The 21,474-nt window shown below is 38.6% G+C and overlaps 1 protein-coding gene across 6 annotated transcripts in view; it reads right to left on the bottom strand.

Annotated features, from left to right (window-relative positions):
• Positions 1 to 12,449, bottom strand: part of MBNL1 (muscleblind like splicing regulator 1) — a 192,344-nt gene extending 179,895 nt beyond the window's left edge. For 3 of the 6 annotated variants that reach the window (XM_014849560.3, XM_070493700.1, XM_070493698.1), the window contains exon 1: positions 12,306 to 12,431. The gene's annotated coding sequence lies outside the window, so the exon portion shown is untranslated. Of the gene's footprint in view, positions 1 to 12,305 lie in introns of all 6 variants that reach the window. The other 3 variants (XM_070493693.1, XM_070493720.1, XM_070493719.1) reach the window with 3 other exon arrangements.
• Between the last annotated feature and the right edge of the window lie 9,025 nt (positions 12,450 to 21,474).

The following is a 21,474-nucleotide window of genomic DNA, read 5'->3' as shown; positions in this document are numbered from 1 at the left end:
CAACTTATAGAAAAAGGCATATTTGACACCAAATATCCAATTTCTATGAAGCAGCCAAAATTAATTATTTGGAAAAGGGAGTGCATGGATGATTCTTGGCACAATCTTGGATATCTTCCTCACTGTGCTGGAAGAAGGAGCCAACTGAAGTAAACCTATTTCCTCTGTGACTAAAGTGCTGGGTGACTAAAGGGAAAACACTGTCTACTGTGGGGCTATTGGCAGCAGGTATACACAGGCCACAGAGGACACATGCTCCAGTTTCCACGGGCAAGAGTCACGGCTGCTGCCGCCTGGCTTTCCTGCCCAGGTTGTGTCTGCTCTCGGCAACAGGGCGTTCCCTCCTCCCACACCAACTTGGAGCAGCGCCCTGAGTGTGCACCACACTTTTGAGAAGAATGAGGGAGTGTTATTTCAGAGGCTGTTGCTCTGCCCATGGCCTTGGCCCCTGTGAAATGAAGACAGTCTTTGGAGTCCGTTCTTAGGCAGAAGCTTCTGGACAATCTCTCCATGTCTCACTTTCCTGGGAATTTAAAACATCTACCTCATAGAATCGCAATGATGAAGGACTATGTGAGAATGAACCTAACCTAGCTCAGGCCTTTGATAAAGTACGGCTGTTGTTATTATTTAAAATGGATAATTATGCGCTTAAAAATCTGGAATATTTTTTAAATAAGCTCATGTTAAACTTCAGGTCTCTTCAAAATATGAGGATCAAAATCAAATTACAACTATGAGAAATGTACAGCTACTTTTCACAAGGTAAAAGACAGAACCTCCTACAGTTTTTTGAACAGACAGGTAGGATGTAATTAAAAGGGAATCCCAAGTGTTCCCTGGAATGATAAACAGGCCCTTTAGAAACATCGCTCTTAATGGGCCAGCACAGCTTTCTTATGTGCAACTTTCCCCGCCCTCTTTACAAGGAAAGACACGGGAGGGACAAGCCCAGCCAAGCCCGTCATCTACCACTTTAAAGAGGGTATGTGATGCACAGTTGCATGGAAACCATCTCCTCTGGAGCCATATGTGAATTTTTTCTTTTTTCTTTGTTTTTTTTTTTTACCCGGTCAAAGCAGTTGCCACAGGATAAAATTTAGTCGTCTCCTTGCTTTTTTTAAGTAACACAACTCAATGCCTCGCAGACATAGCTTCCCTCTTCTTAGCTTTTACTCCTACCTCCCTGAAAAGTGTTCTCAACTCCATCAGAACAAACATGCTTGGACTCTAAGAGGAGAAAGTAATGATTATGTGTTGCTAAGTACTATTTAGTAACAAACACTTGGGCCACAGGAATGACGACATCACCCAGAGAACAGAACGGGGAACGTTTACTCATCTGAAAGAGATTCTTTTCCAACCTGATGGGCTACCAACCAGAGGAACACAGCCAAATAAGGCAGGAGGAGAGACTCCTTGGCTCTGAAGGAGGCATCTTCAGCATCCAGTTCTGGAGGGCCAGCGCCAGCCCAAGTCCAGTAAATAGAGTCATGCCCCAAGCCCACATGGGCTTTCTACGCTCTTCTTCTGAACCCAGTTCACGTCAGAAAGTGTGTGCTTCTCTTAGTGAAGAAAATCTGCTACTGCACACGCTCAGTAGATCTGCTTCTTGGTTAATGTGCCCACCGATGGAAAACAGCAGGTCAGAGAGCAGCTTCACGTTTCTGGAGTGTTCTCTTATGTTCACTCATTGCAGATATTCACGCATCTGTTCTCTCACACACATGCACTTGGAAATGGCACACCATCTTACACTTTGCAATAATCTGATAATACGGTGAGTCATCATACTCACATATTTATGTGATAGGAGGGACTGCATTGGTCACATAGCACACAAGTCATCTGGACCGATCCACACTTCCCAATACCAGTAGCATAATGGTTTTCCATTTGAGTGTTGTCAGGAGCACTCAAAAGTTAGCTTCTGGCTCCTATGGTATCATGACGGCCTGCCTTGAAGAAATCCTGATTGTGTTTCTCTCCGCCCCACCCACTGTATCCTCCTAGCACACATTCAGTTCGAGGCCACTAGTATATCTTCATTGTTAGTTCTTGACCCAAACCAGCAATAGAAGAAGCCATACTAATTGTCATTAGCTTCTTAAGTATAGAGGGAGGACATCTGTTCTTGTGGTCCCTAACTAAAAGATCTTGAGTCCGTTTACCCAACAACAACAAAAGGAAGATGTCCTTTTCAGTAAGCTACTTATATTTCCTTCTCAAATTACACTCAACCTCCCAACTCCCCCCCCCAAAAGTTGTGTGCAACTAACTCTGGGATTTAAAAGGTAATGACTGGGTCATTTAGATCTCTTGAGATGGTAAAAATAAAAATTTATAATTGTTGTCGAAAATGCAGAGTAAATTACTGCTACCATCAGAGGAACAGGCTGATGCTGTGGGGGTCCCTACCATCACTGGCACTGGGATTTGGCAAGAAAATACAAGGGAACATCTGTTGTTTCTGGAGATAGAGCACGGCCCCTTCTTTAGTCTTTTCTGCTTCATATCCACGCGGAAAACGGGGGTGCCTGAGGACCCCATTACCAGACATCTGTGTACCTATCTTCAATGGCCATGAATAGGGTCAATCATTCTACAGCAATTTCGGTGAAAAATCTTAAATTGACAAGTTTAAATAATATCTGAGCCCTTTTCACTTTCATCAAACCCACAACTATTATGGAAATGAAAAGGCAAGAGAATGTAGTTAATCTCCGAAAGTAAACTCAGTTTATCTGAAATTTATCTAAAGATAATAACTTATCTCCTAAGAAAGCTTTTGATCTATGTGGCAATTCCTGCTTCTCTTCAAACAGTTTTTCCTGGCTTGTGTTAGACACAGATAATGACTGGGCCATTCACTGAACCTCCTCTCCCCAGTCCATGCATGTGCATGTCCTCGCAAATATTTGCTCACAATGCACAACTCCTTTCCATGGCCAACAACCTGGGTGACTTGGGCCCTCCATCAGCCAAGCTCCTGAGCTCCGCCTCCCACCGCTGTCTGAGACCTGGGCTCCCCCTTTCTGCATCTCAGACATACTGGGCTCACTCCTGCCTCTGCTCTTGCCCATCACTCTTCCTGGGCCCCTCTTCCCAGAGTAATGGTCAATATGGCCACTAGCATATCGCCATTTCAGGGAGGCCACCTCAGGAGGCCGGCCAGTAAAGCAGCATCCCTTCTCCTTTTTAAAAGTGTACTTGTTTACTGGTTTACTCTTTGTCTCTCCCCGCTAGACTGAGGTTCAACTCCGAGGGTAGAAACCTAGTCTTACCCATCACTGTTTCCCCAGCATCTACAACAGTGCTCAATGCACAATGCTTGATATACGAATACATGAATAAATGCACTTCAAAATGGAAACAGAGGCTTCTCACAAGAATAAAATCCTCTCTTCACATAACCCACTTCCTGAGAAGAACCGCAAAGTCAAGGTCACAGAATACCTCCAATGGTAGGACCATAGAATAGAAAAAAAGTGGCTCGATATTACAGTTATGTAATGTTAAAATGTTTTTCCAGTTCTCCAAAATGCTCCAAAAATTTATTATCCCAACTCGTTTCCACCTAATGAAAACTTCGATAGTTCAGCTTTAAAGTTGTTTCCTCTAAGGAGCCTTGTGCCATTACTGCACCCAGCAGTGTAACTCTCCATTATTTTGATGTCTCAGGTGACCCCTTATACTTTTTATATTGTGGCTGAAAATCCACTTCTTTTAATATTTCCCCTGCTAGGTTGTAAGATTTCTGAGTCAGGGGCTGTACCGTATAATCTATAAATTTCCAACTGTATCCAAACAACGGCTTTGCCTACCTTGCTTCCCAATAAATAAGGAGTAGAGGCAGTTTAGTAACATGATAGAGATCCAGCATCAGTTCTATGACCATTATCAAGCTACCTCTCTCTCCAAACCTACTTTTTTTTTTCCTGAAATCTGTAAAATGGGAACAATAAGACTTATTTCACGGGGTTGGTAAAATAGTTAATCATGTGAAGTATCTGACATACAATGGTATTTAAAAAATGACACTAAAAAATGCAATGGTACTAAAGTACAGTGGTACTGAAAGATATTAAAAATGTAATAATAAAGCTACCATCATCATTTAGGGCCTAATCATCTCAAGAATCAAGTCATATGTTTATAACCTTAAACTTGACATTTTGGGTGAACAAAAGAACCCGCAGTTTTCCTAGAATAGCTTTATAATCCGCTTCAAGACCAAAAATAGAACCAGGAAATAATTACAAAACAGTATGTGAACTATATGAAGCCAGCACAGGCAGATGGTTCATCAGGAAAGGATTCTGGAAGGAGATTGCTCTTCCATCTGGCTTGAGGAAAGCCATGAACCCTAAATGGCAAAGAAGAGCGTTTTTCTGGGTGGCGAGTGCAGGGCAGAGGGGGCGAAGGGTGAGGCAAACAGTGCGAGTGCTTGCCCCTCAGGATTCTACGAGGTTGGCGGCAGCCTCCGTGAAGTCAGCTCTTGCTAGCTGCAAGGAGAAGAGCCAACACAGAAGGAAAGAGAACTTCTTGGTCTATTCGTTGTCTCCAGGGACCATTTTCTTGTTTCAGTTCCTCCCACTCAACGTTAACAGAAGTGTCCCCACCTGACAATTGCATGGCAGTTTAGAACCCTACCACAGCCAGGCCCTCCAGATGACCTTGGGGGGCAGCTGTTATTTTCTATGATGCCTGTTTTATTTGTACACGAGGCTCAGAAATGTTGAGGGCTTTTGCTTAATCATCTTTTGAGTACCTACTACATTCGAAGCACTGTTCTAGATTCCGAGGATGGAGCATGAACAAAATAGACCCAATCCCTGTCCTCATGGAACTTACATTCTAGTAGGAGGAACAGACAATCAATAATTGAATAGAGAAATAGAGATGAAAACTTTATGTAGTATTAAGTGCTGTCACGAAAATTAAAATGGGGTAAAAGGAGAAAGAGTGATGGGATACGGGCACTCCATAAAATACATGGTTGGTCACAGAAGGCATCCTTTTGGAGGAACATTTGAGTGGAGATCTGAGTAAAGAAGGATTGTGTCACAGTGACATGTGTGGGAAGAACATGCCAGGAAAAGAGAGGGAAGAGCCTGTGCAAAGTCCCTGAGTCAGGAATGTGGTTAGGATACCCTAGGGGCAAGAGGAGGAGTGGAGCCAGAGCGTGGAGAACGCAGGGATGAGACGTTGGACAGGAGAGAGGAGGTGCAGGCGGAGGCCAACAATATGAGCTACTGTGAGGAGCTTGGGTTTTGTTCCAATGAAAATAGGAAATCATTGAAGAATTTTGAGCAGGGAGTCACATGATTTGATTTATATTTTAAAATATCATGTTGGCAAGGCTGCAAGAGTGGAAAAAGAAAAATTTCTCAGGAGGCTACAATCAGAACAGAGATGTCTAGAACAGAGATGACAGTGTCTCACACTGTGCTCAAGATGGTGGAGGGGTGAGCCTGGTCAGAGTTGGGATATATTTTGGAAAAATATATTGACAGAATTGCTGATAAGTAGGATGTGGGTGAGGGAAAAAAAGAAATCAGTGATGCTTTTGACCTAGGTAACTGGGTGTAAGATGGCGCCATGTACTGACCAGAGAAGATTGGGGATGGAGCAGAGAAGTGCAGGCATTGAGGAGTTTTATTCTGGACATGTTGAGTTTGAAATGCCTGTTGACTTCTGGGTGAAGAGGTTTAATGATCACTTTGAGATATGACTCCGGAAGTTGACATTAAGTTAAGGAGGTACAGATTTTTTTTTAAATGTAAAGTTTATGGGACTAGATATCTGGAGAGAGAAAAGAAATAACTTATCCAAAACCCACACTCAGAAAGCGACAGAATGGAAACTGAAAATGAATCTTTTGACACCGATCCACTTTCTCTTGCTACCACAAATATTAAAATATATTCATAATTCTGAGTACTAGACTAGAATATGGGGATATGCTGAGGCAAGAACATTCTAGAATCATTTATATAAAAGGGTGAGACTTTCTCCCAGTGCTGATGGACTACAAATTCATGGTTGCTTCTTTTTTATCTAATTATTTTTCTGTAAATGTGATAATGTATGCACATTTAACTTAAAAACAAAACCCTCTGGAATAATAAATTCATAAGATTGACCAAGTGCCACAGATATCTACTTTCTTCCCTGAAATTGTCACTTTTTGGAATACCCAAGAGGATAAATGACTTAATGTAGATTGAATAGAACAGAAACAAAGGTAGAAGTTGAACCAATAACTCAAACAAGTATTTCTGAATTGTATCATCATGTTTGAATTAGGATGTAATAGGATTTTAAATACAAATGGCTGGGGCAAGTAGCCCTTGATCTTCATGGCTTAGAGGGAAAAAAAAGATTAAAAGTAAATCAATTCAAAAAATAAAATTAAACCAATAGGAATGCAAAGGGAAAAAATCCTAAAGCTGGAAACAAACTGAAACAAATGAACTTAATTGTACTTGAAATGAATGCTATGATACCTTTGAATGGAAAGAGAGAAGAAGGAGAGATGACGGAAGTGGGTGAGAAGAAGAAAGGAAGGAAGGACGGAAGAAGGGAGAATTCATCCAAGTACCTTACAGAGTATTTGGTGGGCTATGGGGGTGTGGGGGAAGAAGTGCACACAAACCCTGCACTCTTTTTCAGTAGATTTGTTTATTGTAATGGTTTGGGTGAAGCAATTCAGAAATTATTTTAGATGTATTATAGAATTGAGCAAATGAGTAAGCATGTTGCTGTTGTTAGGACCCAGGGCTCACACTATGGAAGAAGGAGAACGCAAATATGGAACAGGGGAGGGCAAGAAAGAACCCTGTGGAGATGGATTGGAGTTGGAGGTATCAGATGAACTCATGATGTCCAAAATATATGTGTATGTATATAGATGTTTTTATGTATGCATGCATATGCATTTGTGTAGGCATATTTGTATGTTTGTCTCTCTATATGTGTAGATGCAGTGATATATTCCCGCTGAAAGAGTCAAGAAGCAAAAATACTCCAGTGGCAGTGAGCATGCCTAACACCAGATCTTAGCCTCTGAGACCATTCCCCACCTTTAAAAGACATGAGAAATGAATGATTCCAGGGGTAGGACAGGCTAGGTACCAAATCAGCCTAGAACATCTTTTTATGCCGGAAAGTAAGAAAGTGCTCACTAATATGGTGCGGGCGTGCCACAAAGACGTAGAAGCCAGAATGAATGAAGGGGCTCCATTGCCAAATGTGGACAATTTGAGCACCAAAGTAATTAAGGCAGTAACAAATTATAAACCATGAAAAGACAGGAATTCAGGGGTTCATACCAGTAATAGATAGGTACATAAAGTAATAATTAAATAAATGGGAGAGCAAGGAGTTCTTCTGCTTACAGTAGGATGCAAAAGACTGACACAAATATGCAGGGAGAGCTGAAACTGGAAAATCATCAATTAGTAACCATTATAGTAAAGATTGCACCAGGTTAGAACATCAATTAATACTAAACCCAAGGGGAAATTTTTCACGAGGAGCCATTATTATAAAATGGAGAAATCAGGCAACACCTTCACTAGGCAACCAAAATTAACATCACCAATTTAGGACTGATGAGCACCGTTTGCCCCCAGATGCGATAGCGTGAGAGGAGCAACATCACCTCTGCAGTGTTCTAGCAGACAATGCATAACCACAATCTAATCACAAGGAAATGGCACACAAATACAAAATGAGGAACGCTCTGTTAAAAAGAAAAAAGAGTTGGTGGATAAACTGTGTTCTTTAAAATTTTCCATTTCATAAAAGACAAAGAAATCATGCAGAAATGTTCCAGATTAAGGGAGGCTAAAGAGACATTGGAACTAAATGTGATACTTGACCCTAGACTGGATCCTTTACTAAAGGGAAAAATATTAGAAAGGGTATTATTAACTAAGTAGCAAAATTGGAATATGGACAAATATGAGATAACAGTATTGTATCTATGTAAATTTATGAAGCAGATAATTGCATGTAACTGTTACATAAGAGACTACCTCTATTTTTAGTAATTACACACTGAAGAAAAGGGCCATGTGGTTCGTAACTTACCCTCAAGTGGTTCAGAAAAAACAACCATGGAGAGACAGAGAAAGATTGAGGGCAAATCACAAAGCAGATGGCGTAGAACATTAAGACTAGGCAAATCTGGGAGTTCATTACATTTCTACAACTTTTTTGAGCTTGGAATTATTTCTAAATTAAAAAATTTAAAAAGTAAATGAAGTATAGGGGCTGGCCCCGTGGCCGAGCGGTTAAGATCGCGCGCTCCGCTGCAGGCGGCCCAGTGTTTCGTTGGTTCGAATCCTGGGCACGGACATGGCACTGCTCATCAGACCACGCTGAGGCAGCGTCCCACATGCCACAACTAGAAGAACCCACAACGAAGAATACACAACTATGTACTGGGGGGCTTTGGGGAGAAAAAGGAAAAAATAAAATCTTTAAAAAAAAAAAAAAAGTAAATGAAGTATAACCAACGCTTCTAGTGAGCATTGCCATTGTGATTTTATTTTACTCAGAAAGCAGCCAACTTGCATCGAGAATATTTCTGCCTCTCCTCTGATTCAGATCTGCTCACCAGCACAGGAAAAGAATAAAAGCATCTGCTTAAATTTTTTCTTGTGAAAAGTGAAAATAAATGGAACTATGGTATATTTAAAAATTCTACTAATTTTTATTTTTTTAGAATCAGAACAAACGTGATGTTTTTCAAGATCATATTACTACTTACATTGTTTGCAAAGTAAGAAGAATTTTGAGAATGTGATAACCACTACCTACACAAAAAATTAAAAGCTTTTCATGAAATATCTGTAAAGTAGAATAATAAGGACCTGTGACATTTCATACTAGTTCATGGAGAAACACTACTTTCCATGGTTCCAGTATTAAGGAATGGTTTTAAAGCCATTTTTCTTTACATTTGGATTTAAAAATACAAATTTAGTATTTTCCTCAATAATACTGAAAAATTAAAACCTGTGTTCTATACATGCATAGAATAATCAAAAAAACAAAGCTGGAAGGAATTTGGAAAACATCAAATCTAAGTGCCTAATTTTAGTTCACGTAAAATAATAAAAAATATCAATGTCAGGTATGTGTTGGAAATACAACAATAATTATCAAACAACAAATAATTTGCATTTTAAGGATTTAAAAAATTAGGAAACTGTTCTTATTTTTTACAATGCATCTGTGTAAATTAAACTGCATTTAATGTATCTTTTTTAATGGAAATATTCAGAAGTGTAAAAGGACTTGCCTTATTCTTTGTATATGCAGAAGTGATTTCTTGTGGGGAAATGAGATACACATTCTATCCTACAGAGCACATGCACGGCCACAGTGCATACTTTTGTGAATGCAATAATTTCCCCACTTCTTTAGCACATCTTTTTATTAATATAATAAATATGAATATGCTATATGTGGCACTTAGTTAGAAGTCACATCCATTAAAAATAAATAAAAGGTCAACAGATGTAGTTAGATACACATTTGCTTTTAAAAGGCTGGAAGATGCACATTTACTAGACTTAGAGGATTTTTGTTTCTGAATTCAAAACATGCCATTCCTCTTAGTCTGCACCGAAACCATAATCTTTCTTTCAGGCAACAAACTTTCTTGTCTTTATTTTTGGAAATGGGAAAATGTCTGAAAGAAGAGAAAACAAAACAAACCAACAAAGGTGTCAATGTTTCAAAGTTCTTTTGGAAGTCCAGTCATTTGTGTCAAAAACAAATAGCATCATTGTCTCTAAGTAAAATTATTATTTGAAAGGTGATGTATTTGCCAGGGTGGGATGAGCACTCTCTCTATAATTCTCTTCCACAGGTGGGCTGCTTTGGGAAGTTCGTCCCGTGACAGAGGAGAGGGAGACACCCACTAACCTGAGAGATCAGCTGGATCAGCCCTGGATATCAACAGTCGGCAGACCCCCAGCTGGATCACCCACACGTCACAGAGCCAGCCGCGTCTCAGTAAGACCGGTATAAAGTTTCACAATGCAATGCAGCAGTCATCCACTTTCAACTTTTATTAGACTCGATGAAAATTTATGTCTTAGGTAGTGTGTCACATGAACGTAATCTTAATGAAACATAGTAAAATATATGTCTATATTTCAAAAGTCAAAATTTATCTTTTCCAGCAATAAATTATTACAACATGATGTCTAATTTTACTTAAAAAACGTGGATTTGGGGGCAGGCTCTAAATGCTTTTTCTTATGACAGTATGTGAAATAAAAAGCATGGGCAATGTGTCCTGCTGTTCTAATGATGACAAGAATATTCTCTTCAACGATCTGTGTGTCTCACGGAAACTCAGTCAGATAAGCACTAATTTTTTTCTGTAGATATAATTTTCTCAAAGACAGAACAAATCCTAAAATTATTTTCCATAATCTAGAACCAGTTTGTTTGCTCAGAGATTTTAGTAATTCTCAGCAACAACAACATCAACACATCTGTCTTGTCAGCAAGATAGCATTCCCTCTGCTTCTCTGGCCTTTGTTTGCCATTCTGAATTACAGGACTGATCAATTTAGATTGTAATTTCCTTGGGCTATGTTTTCTCTTGGTCTTATCAGTTATTCAGCATAATACCACATTATGTCTAACACACCCACAGCACTTAATAGTTTATGATATCAAAATACCTCATACTTGAAATTCTGGACATTTAAAAAGACTTCCATCATTTTCTTTTTAAAGACAGGGGCATTAAAACAACAAACAACATAATCAAGTTGTAATGGAAATAGTTTTGTTTAATTATCGTGTGACACATAAAGCTGAAGATGCACAATTTTAATGGATTTCTCACAACTCCAAACTTAATTTAAAAATTTTGACCTAGTTAAGGATGTTGAACTTTAGTCAACAGTTCATTTCCTAAATTTATAACACTAACAATGTGTTTTTCTTCTCTCTATAATCAAAAGATAGCTACTCTCGTCACAGAAGCTTGCATAAAAATAGTTTTAAAAGACCATCTTCCAAGTAATGTAATAGAACCAGTATGACAACACCATTTACCAAAATTGATAAAAATTAAATCTGTTAATTGATGGAACAATACATACTTTCTTGTTGGGGGAGCCATGCGATTGATTACTCTAATTTAAAAAAGCGAACCAAGGTAAGTAAGTTTTAAATTTATTATTTGAACATACATAGTATATATATTTCTTGGGATATTTCCTTACGAGTCCCACACAGCAAACGCGTGATGTGTGCCGCCTTCTCAAATGAGTAAGTTATAGAAGGGCTAGTAGCAAGTTACCCAAACGTCCATATATACAACCAGACTTGTTCACTTACTGCATTTTTCTTTTTAAGATGTATTGAACTCTGTCGTGTTTTTACCAACATATATAAAAACCAACTGCTTTTAAAAGGATGATTTAAAAATCGCTGTATAATGAATACAATTGTATTAAATAGTTAATATATATAAACATTACTCTAGATTGGCACAAACAAAAACAAATTTCTGCTGGATTTAGATTACTTTAGAATTTCCTAATGAGATCAGTTTCAACTTAGTTGGATCTCCGATTTGAATCCAAACGATCTTACTTTGTTGCAGTTCTCACTCCATTTTTAAGCGTCATAACCGCAAATTAGTCTTAAGACAAACACGAATTTCCGTAATTAGATTCACTTATGTTTAGATTTTTAAAGCATACCATCTACACTACAAATTGCTTTTTCTAAAGTATTTAAATATTATCATGATGTGATGATATGAAAAATAACTGAAATGTCACATTTTAAATAATACAACGTATTTTCAGTGGATAAAAATAAATACAAGAATATCTTTTTCTTGGAAAATGTCCAACTAATAATATGCGACATTAAAGACTGATATATGTGGAAGAATTTAGAAATGTTAAGAATTTACTGAGGCTAGGGGAAGAAAAAAATTCTCAAAGTTTATTATACAAAAATTCTTTTAGCACTAAATTGTGTATAAAATTATGAAAAAAGAAAACGTTTTACTTTGTGGTTAAAATAATTTAAGATCAATAAGAACCTTAAAATTTTCCGGCTTTCTTAAAAGTTGCATGTGAAGTTGAAACTTTCTGAATTTAGTAAACTTTTTCGTTTAAAGTATTGACTACTGCTTGAGAGAGGTGTCAGCTTTATCTAACCTACTTTGTATTCCACCAGCATTTAAACCGTTGTTGTATAAACAGCAATCCAAATAATAAAATGAAAAGTAGCAAGTAAGTCTTTCTTCTTACCTCTCTGTCTTATTTATAGTTGCTTGTGAAGCTGCATAAATAGTTGAGCTAAACTAACGGCAACTCCAAGAGCTCTCTTCTCTTCTCTGGTCACATTTTTTTCCCTCTGCAAGAGGACAGTGTAGCAAAAGAGGAAGCTGTGAAACACCAGAGTCACTATGCTTTATACGGTCCGTGGAGAGCAGAAAATTATTCACGAAGCTTAGCCTTGGAGTCATGATAATAGGCTATAATTTGTGTATGTGCATCTATAATTAATGTACACATATATTTATACGTGTAAGCAATTTTAGAAAAGTTAAGTTATAGAAATCTATACTTGATTAAGAAATGTTCATTTACAGAAGGAGACACCTCCTGTGTGGCTAAATGATAATCAGAGAAAAACAGAAAACACTGATCTACGCAGAAGAAGACTGTCAAGCTGACACATGAGGGATAAACTGACTTTCATAAGGCTAATTAATTTAAAGTCTTTGGAGTATGATCTAAATGCTAATCCGATTGCAGACATCTTGTAAAAAGAAAAAAAAAACTTCAGTAAACGGGCATTTTCCTGGAATCTGGGTAGTGGTTTTTTACCTACAAGTCTTGAACTTCCTTTCTCATGAAGAGTTGCCTGCTACATACAGATAAAGCATTGCAAAACCGAAACTGTCGCTTATCCACGAGCTATGGCCTCTCTCAACTTCAGCCGCAAGAATAAAAACAGGTGCAGATCCTGCAATGCTGAACATTTACCAGTTAAGTTTCTAACATGTTGGAGCACTAATTGAAAATATTTACAAAACAGTAGGGACAATGGTTGAAAAAGGACATGAAAACAGTTGATCAAAGCAAATATTATTGTCAATGCCAAATAAAAGGAAATACTCATATAAATACGTATACACACTTATATATATATATATATACTTCTCCCAGGCTACCGGTTAACAGAAGCAAATTAGCAGCTGCAATTTGTACGTGGCAGTCCCTCCCACCCTCCCCTGCTGGTTGGGGAAGAGGAAAGGTGTGGATTGCAAGAATCACTTAGCAGTTATGCAAACCTCCACACATTGCAAGAACCACTTTCTGGAGTTTAGAAACTATCGTGTTCTCAGGGTATCACAGTCTGCTTTTTATTGAACCATATTTTCAAAGGGGCAATAAAGAGTAATTAGGGATGATTAAAAATGGAAGCATTTTCCATTTCACTCAAACCCATACTTACTGCGAATTTGCAGGAAGTAAAAGTAAATGAACAAACAATACCAAGAAGACTGCCTCCACACAAAAAAACAAAACAAACAAAAGAACCACCAGAGTATTCTCAACATAAAATTTTATTTGAATTCTTTAGTGAGACACTTGTAGGAAAATCCTTGAAGAAAAAGTTACCGATGTGATTAATATTGCTTAGACTCTATGTGTTTTGGGAAATGTTAAATGTTATTGTATTGACTATTAGTATAAAACACTAGGTCCTTCCGCTTCCCAAAGACCCAGGCTCACTATCTGAAGGGTGGTGCTCAATGTTGGGCATGATCTTAATGTGCTAGCTTGATACTTGTGTCCCTTTGACCTGGGTCGTGGACGTATGTCTCTGGTTCTGTAACGATCCTTTCCAGGCTGGCGAACATGCTCAAGGTTCCTCTATTTTAAAAAATTCTCCTCTGACTGATCTGCCCCTATTACTTTCCTTTTTGAGAAAGTTGTCATCATTGACTTCCTTCAAGTCCCCATAGCCTTTGTGTGTGGTAGAATATACATAAAATAAAATTGACCGTTTTTGTCATTTTTAAGTGTGCAGTCCAGAGGCATTAAGCACGTTCACATTGTTGTGCAACCATCACCACCATCCGTCTCCGGATCTTATTCATCCCCCTAAACTGAAACTCTGTGCTCATTAAACAATAACTCCCCATTTCTCCTCCCCAACCAGCCCCTGGCGACCACCATTCTACTTTCTGTCTCTATGAATTTGCCTTCTCTAGGGACCTCGTATAAATGGAGTCACAGAATATTTGTCCTTGTGGCTGGCTTATTTCACTTAGGTTCATCGAGGTTGTAGCATGCGTCTGAATTTTAATTTGTATTTACCTGATTGCTATGGAGATTGAACATATTTTAATGTTGTATTCCCTTCATGTTTCCTGTTTGGTAAATTGCCTGCTCCTCCATTCCAGACGTTTGTTTATCGGATATTGTCAACTTCTTATTGGTTTGTAAGGTTAAATTTACCTTGTGTTTCAATGTATTGTATTCATTCTTTTTTTAATGCTCCAGTCATTGGTTACTGTAACTTTTTGAGATGACCCCAATGTTCTTCAATAATATCTTTACCTTCTGGCACAACAAGGAACCCAGGTTCTTTTTATGTTTCCTACCCAGACCTGAACCTGAACTTAGGCGTTTCTCTAAAGGACATTAGTTCCTTTCAGAGACCAGGTTTAAAAGAATTTTTTTTTAGGAAGATTAGCCCTGAGCTAACATCCGTGCGCATCTTCCTCTGCTTTATATGTGGGACGCCTGCCACAGCATGGCTTGATAAGTGGTGCATAGGTCCGCACCCAGGATCTAAACTGGGGAACGCTGCACCGCCCAAGCAGAGCCGTGAGCTTAACCACTACACCGCCTGGCGGGCCCCTGGGACAGGGCTTTTGAGACCACACTTTAGACCTTAGTGGCACTCATTGTTACTGGGTTATCATTAACATTAGGAATACACTGACTTATCATAAGCATTAGCAGTTAGTCAACAAAATGTTAGCTCTTTCTATATGCCCAGCAGCACATACATGCAAGATAAATTTAAACACGTATTAAAAGTTTATAATGTGTGTTAATATTACATCATATTTTGCATTAAAATAATTTAAGAATAACATATCTGATACAAAAATATCTTCTTTTGAATAAAAATTTGGTCGTATTTTCTTATAAAAGGATAGTTTGATAAGGAAATGTAGGGGCCGCCCAGTGGTGCAGCGATTAAGTGCGCATGTTCTGCTTCACCGGTCCAGGGTTCCCCAGCCCGGATCCCGGGTGCGGACATGGCACCGCTTGGCAAGCCAAGGTGTGGCAGGTGTCCCACATATAAAATAGAGGAAGATGGGCATGGATGTTAGCTCAGGGCCAGTCTTCCTCAGCAAAAAGAGGAGGATTGGCAGCAGATGTTAGCTCAGGGCTAATCTTCCTCAAAACAGACAAACAACAACGACAACAAAAGAAAGGTAATAACATAGTAATTGTCATATCTTGCATTTAGAACTTTGAAAATACCCTGCCAAAGAAATTTCAAAAATCGTGTAGATTGGAAAAATGTACTCAGCTTCCATATTTTCCATTAGTTTCATCCACATTTATCATTATGATTCTCAGTCTCTGTTTCTTTCAATTTTTTTGCTATTATGCACTTATGACTTAAAAGTTAGCAAGCATCTATGCATATATCTCTGAAAACAAATTTCAATTCAAATAAAATAAACATATTCATGCTTTTAGCTACCATTTTTTCCCAAGACATATTTTCATGGCCACTTTGAAACTACTGATGTAGCAATATTTCAATTGCTATCTGCATAGCTCAGTGGTGAGAGAAGTACTTCTGGTTCACATGCATGGAAGTGCCCCTGGCATGCTCTTTGGGAGGCGTAAGCTGGGCATGTTGGGAAAGGGGCTGCTGAAGGAGCACAACAGCTGAAGCCAGAGACGAGGTATCAGAAGATGACGGGAGACGTGGTAAGAATGAGGTCTCAAAATATGACCCCTGAAGAAGCAAGACGTTACCTTTAGTGTGGGCAACCAGGTCTTTTGGGTACCTGTACGTTTTCTCGCTCATTACTGATTCTCTTTCTTCTGGCGACAAGTTTCATGACTTTTCTCTGAGGAACAGTCCCATCCTTGGGATCAGCCCATGGAAGGGGAGTGGCACTGATTTTCCTCATACTCTAACCTGGGTCTCAGCACGTGACCAATGGTAGACCAATAAGTTGAATCCTTCTCTACTGGCACAGTGATGGATTCAAAGATGGGCATGTGATTCGGGCCAGCCAATGAGACTTATTTCTGGACTGTTTAAGCTCTGCTTTTGCTGGGATTGGCTAGCTGTAAGACTGAGTTCTGAGGGCAGCATCAGAGCCCCCAACTCCAACGATGCCTGAATACTTATCTCTGTCCTTTTCATTTATCGAGCCAATAAATTCTTAGATTTCTGTCACTTGCAGCCACTTTACACCAGGGAGGAAACTCTGCAGGAAGAGGCATGTGTTATTTGAAGTGTAGAATATCAAGAAAAGCAAGCTTTTTTATTGTCCCTACACCGGCACCATGCGATAGAAATAAAATACAAGCCACATATATCCTTTAAAATTTTCTAGTTACTACACTAAAGAGAAACAGGTGAAATGAATTTTATTGAAGTACTTTAACTCAGTATGTGGAACTATTACCATTTCACTATGCAATCAATATAGAAAATTGTATCCTGTTTCATTTTTAAATTTAAACTTAAAATTAAAATTAAATGTAATTAAAAATTCAGCCCTCGGGGCCGGCCCGGTGGCACAGTGGTTAAGGTCACACATTCCGCTTCAGCGGCCTGGGGTTCGCCGGTTCGGATTCCGGGTGCGGACATGGCACTGTTTGGCAAGCCATGCTGTGGTAGACGTCCCACATATAAAGTAGAGGAAGATGGGTGCAGACGTTAGTTCAGGGCCAGTCTTCCTCAGCAAAAAGAAGAAGATTGGTGGCAGATGTTAGCTCAGGGCTAAGCGTCTTCAAAAAAAAAAAAAAAATTCAGTCCTCAGTTCTCATTAGCCACATTTCAAGTGCTCACTAGTGTTGGGCAGCACAGCCCCTAACTAGATCCTAGAGCACAGGAGGAGACAACAGACGTCCACTTGAAATCGAGCCTTCAGTCAAATTTTAGGGACTTAGAATGCAGAATTATGTAATATTTTTGAGCAGAAAAGTGATATAAGCAAAACAATGCCTCAGTAGAAATAATCCAGCAGTTACAGCATCCTGAAAGCTTTCCCAGTCAAATTAATGATGTCTTTCACTATAATCCTCTTTCATGGAGTCATAAGGACACATGTCAGATTCTCCAGGGGCAGAAACGCTTATCCATTTAGAGTAAGGCAGCCAGAAAAATAATCTGGTGCAGAGCAGGATTCTTTCACGATCTCGCCTATGTATTCTTTGCCTAATGAGATTTGGAACATTCTCATGGCAGTAAGTGGCGTGCCAATTTCTGATTTCCGCTTCTAGACTATCAGGTCCAATGGAATGATGGAATCAAATGTTAGATGCAAAAACGATTTAAAACTTTTTTTTTAACTTGTGCGTTCACTTAAAGACCAATCCTGATTTTGAGACCTACTCAAAGAGGGAAACAATAAGAATCTTAGAGTCAAGAAAATATACTATACATGGTCAGCTTCAAAAGGAGGAGTATATGCTTTGCTTTGTTCTTATCCCATCCCAGTTTCTTGCCCATAGTAGATTTAAAAGAAATTATATTTGTTTAATGGAACTAGTGAATTATAAAATACACGTAATAGTCTTTCAATTCTTCTTGGATAACTAATACAAAATAAGGCAGAACACTTTAAAAATAGCTTTCAATTTTTACTCTATTTAACATATTTGAATAACTTCTCAATTAAATTTTTCCGATCGACATTCCATTTTCTTTCTTTTTCATAAATGTAAAATGCCTTAAAGATATAGTTTTCATTCTTGGAACATTCGTTACAATGTTAATCAAATGATTGTATGGATTCTGAGTCCTCACATGCTAGCAAATTAAAATATGTTAGGATTTTTTTTTGTAAGAAACGCCCTTTATCTGCTAGAACATTTCAAATTCCTGAGCAGGGGCATTTTATATGGTTAGAGAAACACTTTGTTTCTGCCAACTGGGAGAGGGCTGTGTTTGTTATTTCTATGGTGAAACAAAGAAAGGATATGTTCTCCTTCAGCAGCATGCAACTGCTGCAACAGAAGAGCATGTTTCAAAATGGGGGTTAGGTCGGGAAAAGAGTCCCCAGGGCAAAGTCGCTGGGGACTGGCCACACCTAAATCTAGAGAAGGCAATGCAACGCCATTGGTGGTGGCTGCAGCAAATCATAGTCCCCGTGGGATGACTGTGGCCACTTTTATAACAAGACTTCCAGAGAACAATAGCGTTATATAATGGTGGAAGCTCTCGTAAAATGATACATTGGCTTCATTTATTCGCTTTCTGTTTGCTTGTTTTGAGCAATGATGAGATACACATTTGAGAATGCTGTGGGGATTCACAAAAGAGAAGTGGCGTTTCTTAGCAGGAATTTAATCTCCGCTCTTTGGAGGCTGCTGCCTTCGTCAAGAGTTAACTATTTTTGACTTTTGAAGACCAGTTCTGACAGTTGATGGCAAGTGTGGATATCCGTTTGGCTACTACCAACTGAGCCCTTGAGGGTTTTACTGAAAAGCTTTACAATGTGTTATTTTGTTATAAAACATTTAAATGAGCCTCCATGCATTCTGTTCTCCCAAGAGCCAATTACCAGCAGTTACACAGCTTTTAGGAGGCTTCAAATGATGTCACTTACGTTTCACAGTGACTGAAAATTCACAAAAGTATCAAAGCTCAACTCCCCTGTGCTGTGTTCTCAGCTAAATCAGTGGTGTGCAACGTTTTATGAGTGTCAGGACATAATGCAATTTGCTTCCTGAAAATACTTTTTTTGGAATATATATATACACACACAACATGCTATGTACACAAATGTTTTTTTTTTTTTTCTGGTGAATGGAAGTTATAGAAGCAATATGTGATCATCATAAAACTATAAGGAGGACAATAAAGACCATCTTTGTTTCAATCAGCTGGGGATTATTACTATTCAATTTTCGTATGCATCCTTCCAGATTTATATATACTTATATATATCTATAATTTTTTCCAAAATGGATTACGTAAAAATATAGCAGACTCTTATATAACTGCTTTTCTATTTTAATTATTCACAGACTGGGACAATACATAATGGCAAAGCTACTATAAATTCAATAACACTTCTTACTCGCAACATCACCTACATACATTTGAGCAATGGTAGCATATATTCTTATAGAATATATACATACGGGCTACTGAAATGCCTGTGGATGTAAGATTTGGAGACCTTTTGTAAAAAATATGTCTCACACATTTAGAACCACTGATTGAAATCTTTTAACAACAATCCAAGCCCTTGTAGCTGTGTTGATTGCTTTACATTCAAAGCAATTTCAACTGCCGTAGCTTCTCTTGTTATCAACAAGCACACATGGAATATTTGCTACAAACCAGGATAGGGCTCAACTTGCAAGAGACAGCCTTGGGAATCAGCCTGTCTGATTATGTAATCGTGTGACTTCAGGAATTAAGTATTAGTGGTTCTTATGCTAAAGGTGAGTTAGATGGATCAGTAATTTCTTTCCACAAAACCTGGAAAGACTTCTAAAAAGAGATAAGATCTGGAGGAAGTCTTTAAAGAAGGAGCTGTAGTACTTAAGGAACTTAGTTGGGTAACTAAAGGTTTCAGGGAGACGCATAGTCAAAATCTAAAAGAAACATGCAGTGAGTATTGTGCTGAGGATGATCGAGAGAGCAAAATTCACAAAGGAATTTATGTCAGAAGCAGTGGAAGTAGCACTAAGAACATGAAAAATTTCTAAATAAAGGTAAGTTCAGAAAATAAGGTGATGAACACCTGTGTACTCACTATCAGAATAAAAACCTACTAATGCCTGGGTATCTCTTTGTTAGGTGTTTTCTTCTTTATGTAGCTCATTTAAAAACCAAACCTTGAAGTAGAGGGTTAGCCGAGTAAAGTGTGGGGATGTTACAAAAAAGACCAGAGAGAAAAAGCAGCTTTGGGAGACATAACTCGTGTAATGCAAGTGACACACACTCAGAAACTTAGAAGAATGACTCATTGGAATTATTTAAAATTGCAGAGACTCATCAAAGAGGAGAGGTTAGCTATGACATGATTTAACATGTTCTAAGTAATTTTTATCTCAACAGTCATTTGATTACAACTCTTTAACTGATTAATTTCAGAAATACAGACAGATACTCCCAGTTTTATTGGGATGTGAGCCAAAAGTTTATTCGTATCTTAGTTGTTTGAATTTGCTTCCCCATAGTTATAAGGTTATACTTTGTTGTTAACTTTTGTGACTGCTTCAGAAAAGCCTACTTAACAAGGCAGCCAAGGTTCCCAGCTCCTTTAAGATCCTTCATACCTCATACATAGTAAGGAGTGGTGGTTAGGTGTGATGACGGTGTGGTGGTTATAGTCAGAAAAAGAGATTCGTTTTCTATGGCTGTGTAACAAGTTACCACAAACTTAGGAAGTTAAAACAATGCAAATTTACTATCTCACAGTTTCTGTGAATCAGGACTCTCCCACAGCATGGCTGGGTTCTCTGATCAGGGTCTCCAACTGCTGAAATTAAGGAGACGCTCAAGGATGCTATTCTCACCTGGGGCTTAGGGACCAAGCTCATACTGGTTATGGACAGAATTCAATTCCCTGTGGGTTTAGGACTGAGGTCTCCATTATCTTACCTGCTGTTGACCAGAGGCCACTCGCTCCTAGAGAGCACATTCTTTGCCACCTGGCCCTCTATCTTCAAGCTTAGGAAAGCAGAATACCTTGCATGTGAAATCCCTCTCAGGTGTTGAATCTCACTTCCTCTGCCTCTGACCGCTAGACCTGGATTTAAAGGCCATCAGTGACTAGGCCAGGCCTGTCCAGAAAGATCTTCCTATTTTAAGGTCTACTGATTTAGGATCTTAATTACTTTTGTAAAATCCTTTAGAGCTGTGTCTAGGTTAGTGTTGGATTGAATAACTGGGAGATGTGTATACATCAGGGCCAAAGAGTCCAGGGGGATCATCTTAGAATTCTGCCTACCACAGCCCCATCAGTTAGTGATACATACTGGACATTTGTAAGGATGGAATGACATGACGCATGGGATTTGCATTGAAATATCCAACAAAAAAACAGGAGTGAGGAATAGATGCAATAAAATTGGCAAAATATTGAGTTGTTGAAACTGAATGATGGGTATTGAGGAGTTTGTTTTACTGTTATTTCTGCTTCCATTATGTTTGAAAATACCCACTAAAAATTTAAATAAA

Source organism: Equus asinus, chromosome 21 (assembly GCF_041296235.1).
Source record: "Equus asinus isolate D_3611 breed Donkey chromosome 21, EquAss-T2T_v2, whole genome shotgun sequence".
In the NCBI taxonomy this organism is placed as follows: domain Eukaryota; kingdom Metazoa; phylum Chordata; class Mammalia; order Perissodactyla; family Equidae; genus Equus; species Equus asinus.
The sequence above is the reverse complement of the archived record's forward strand: the minus strand, read 5'-3'. Positions and strand labels throughout refer to the sequence as shown.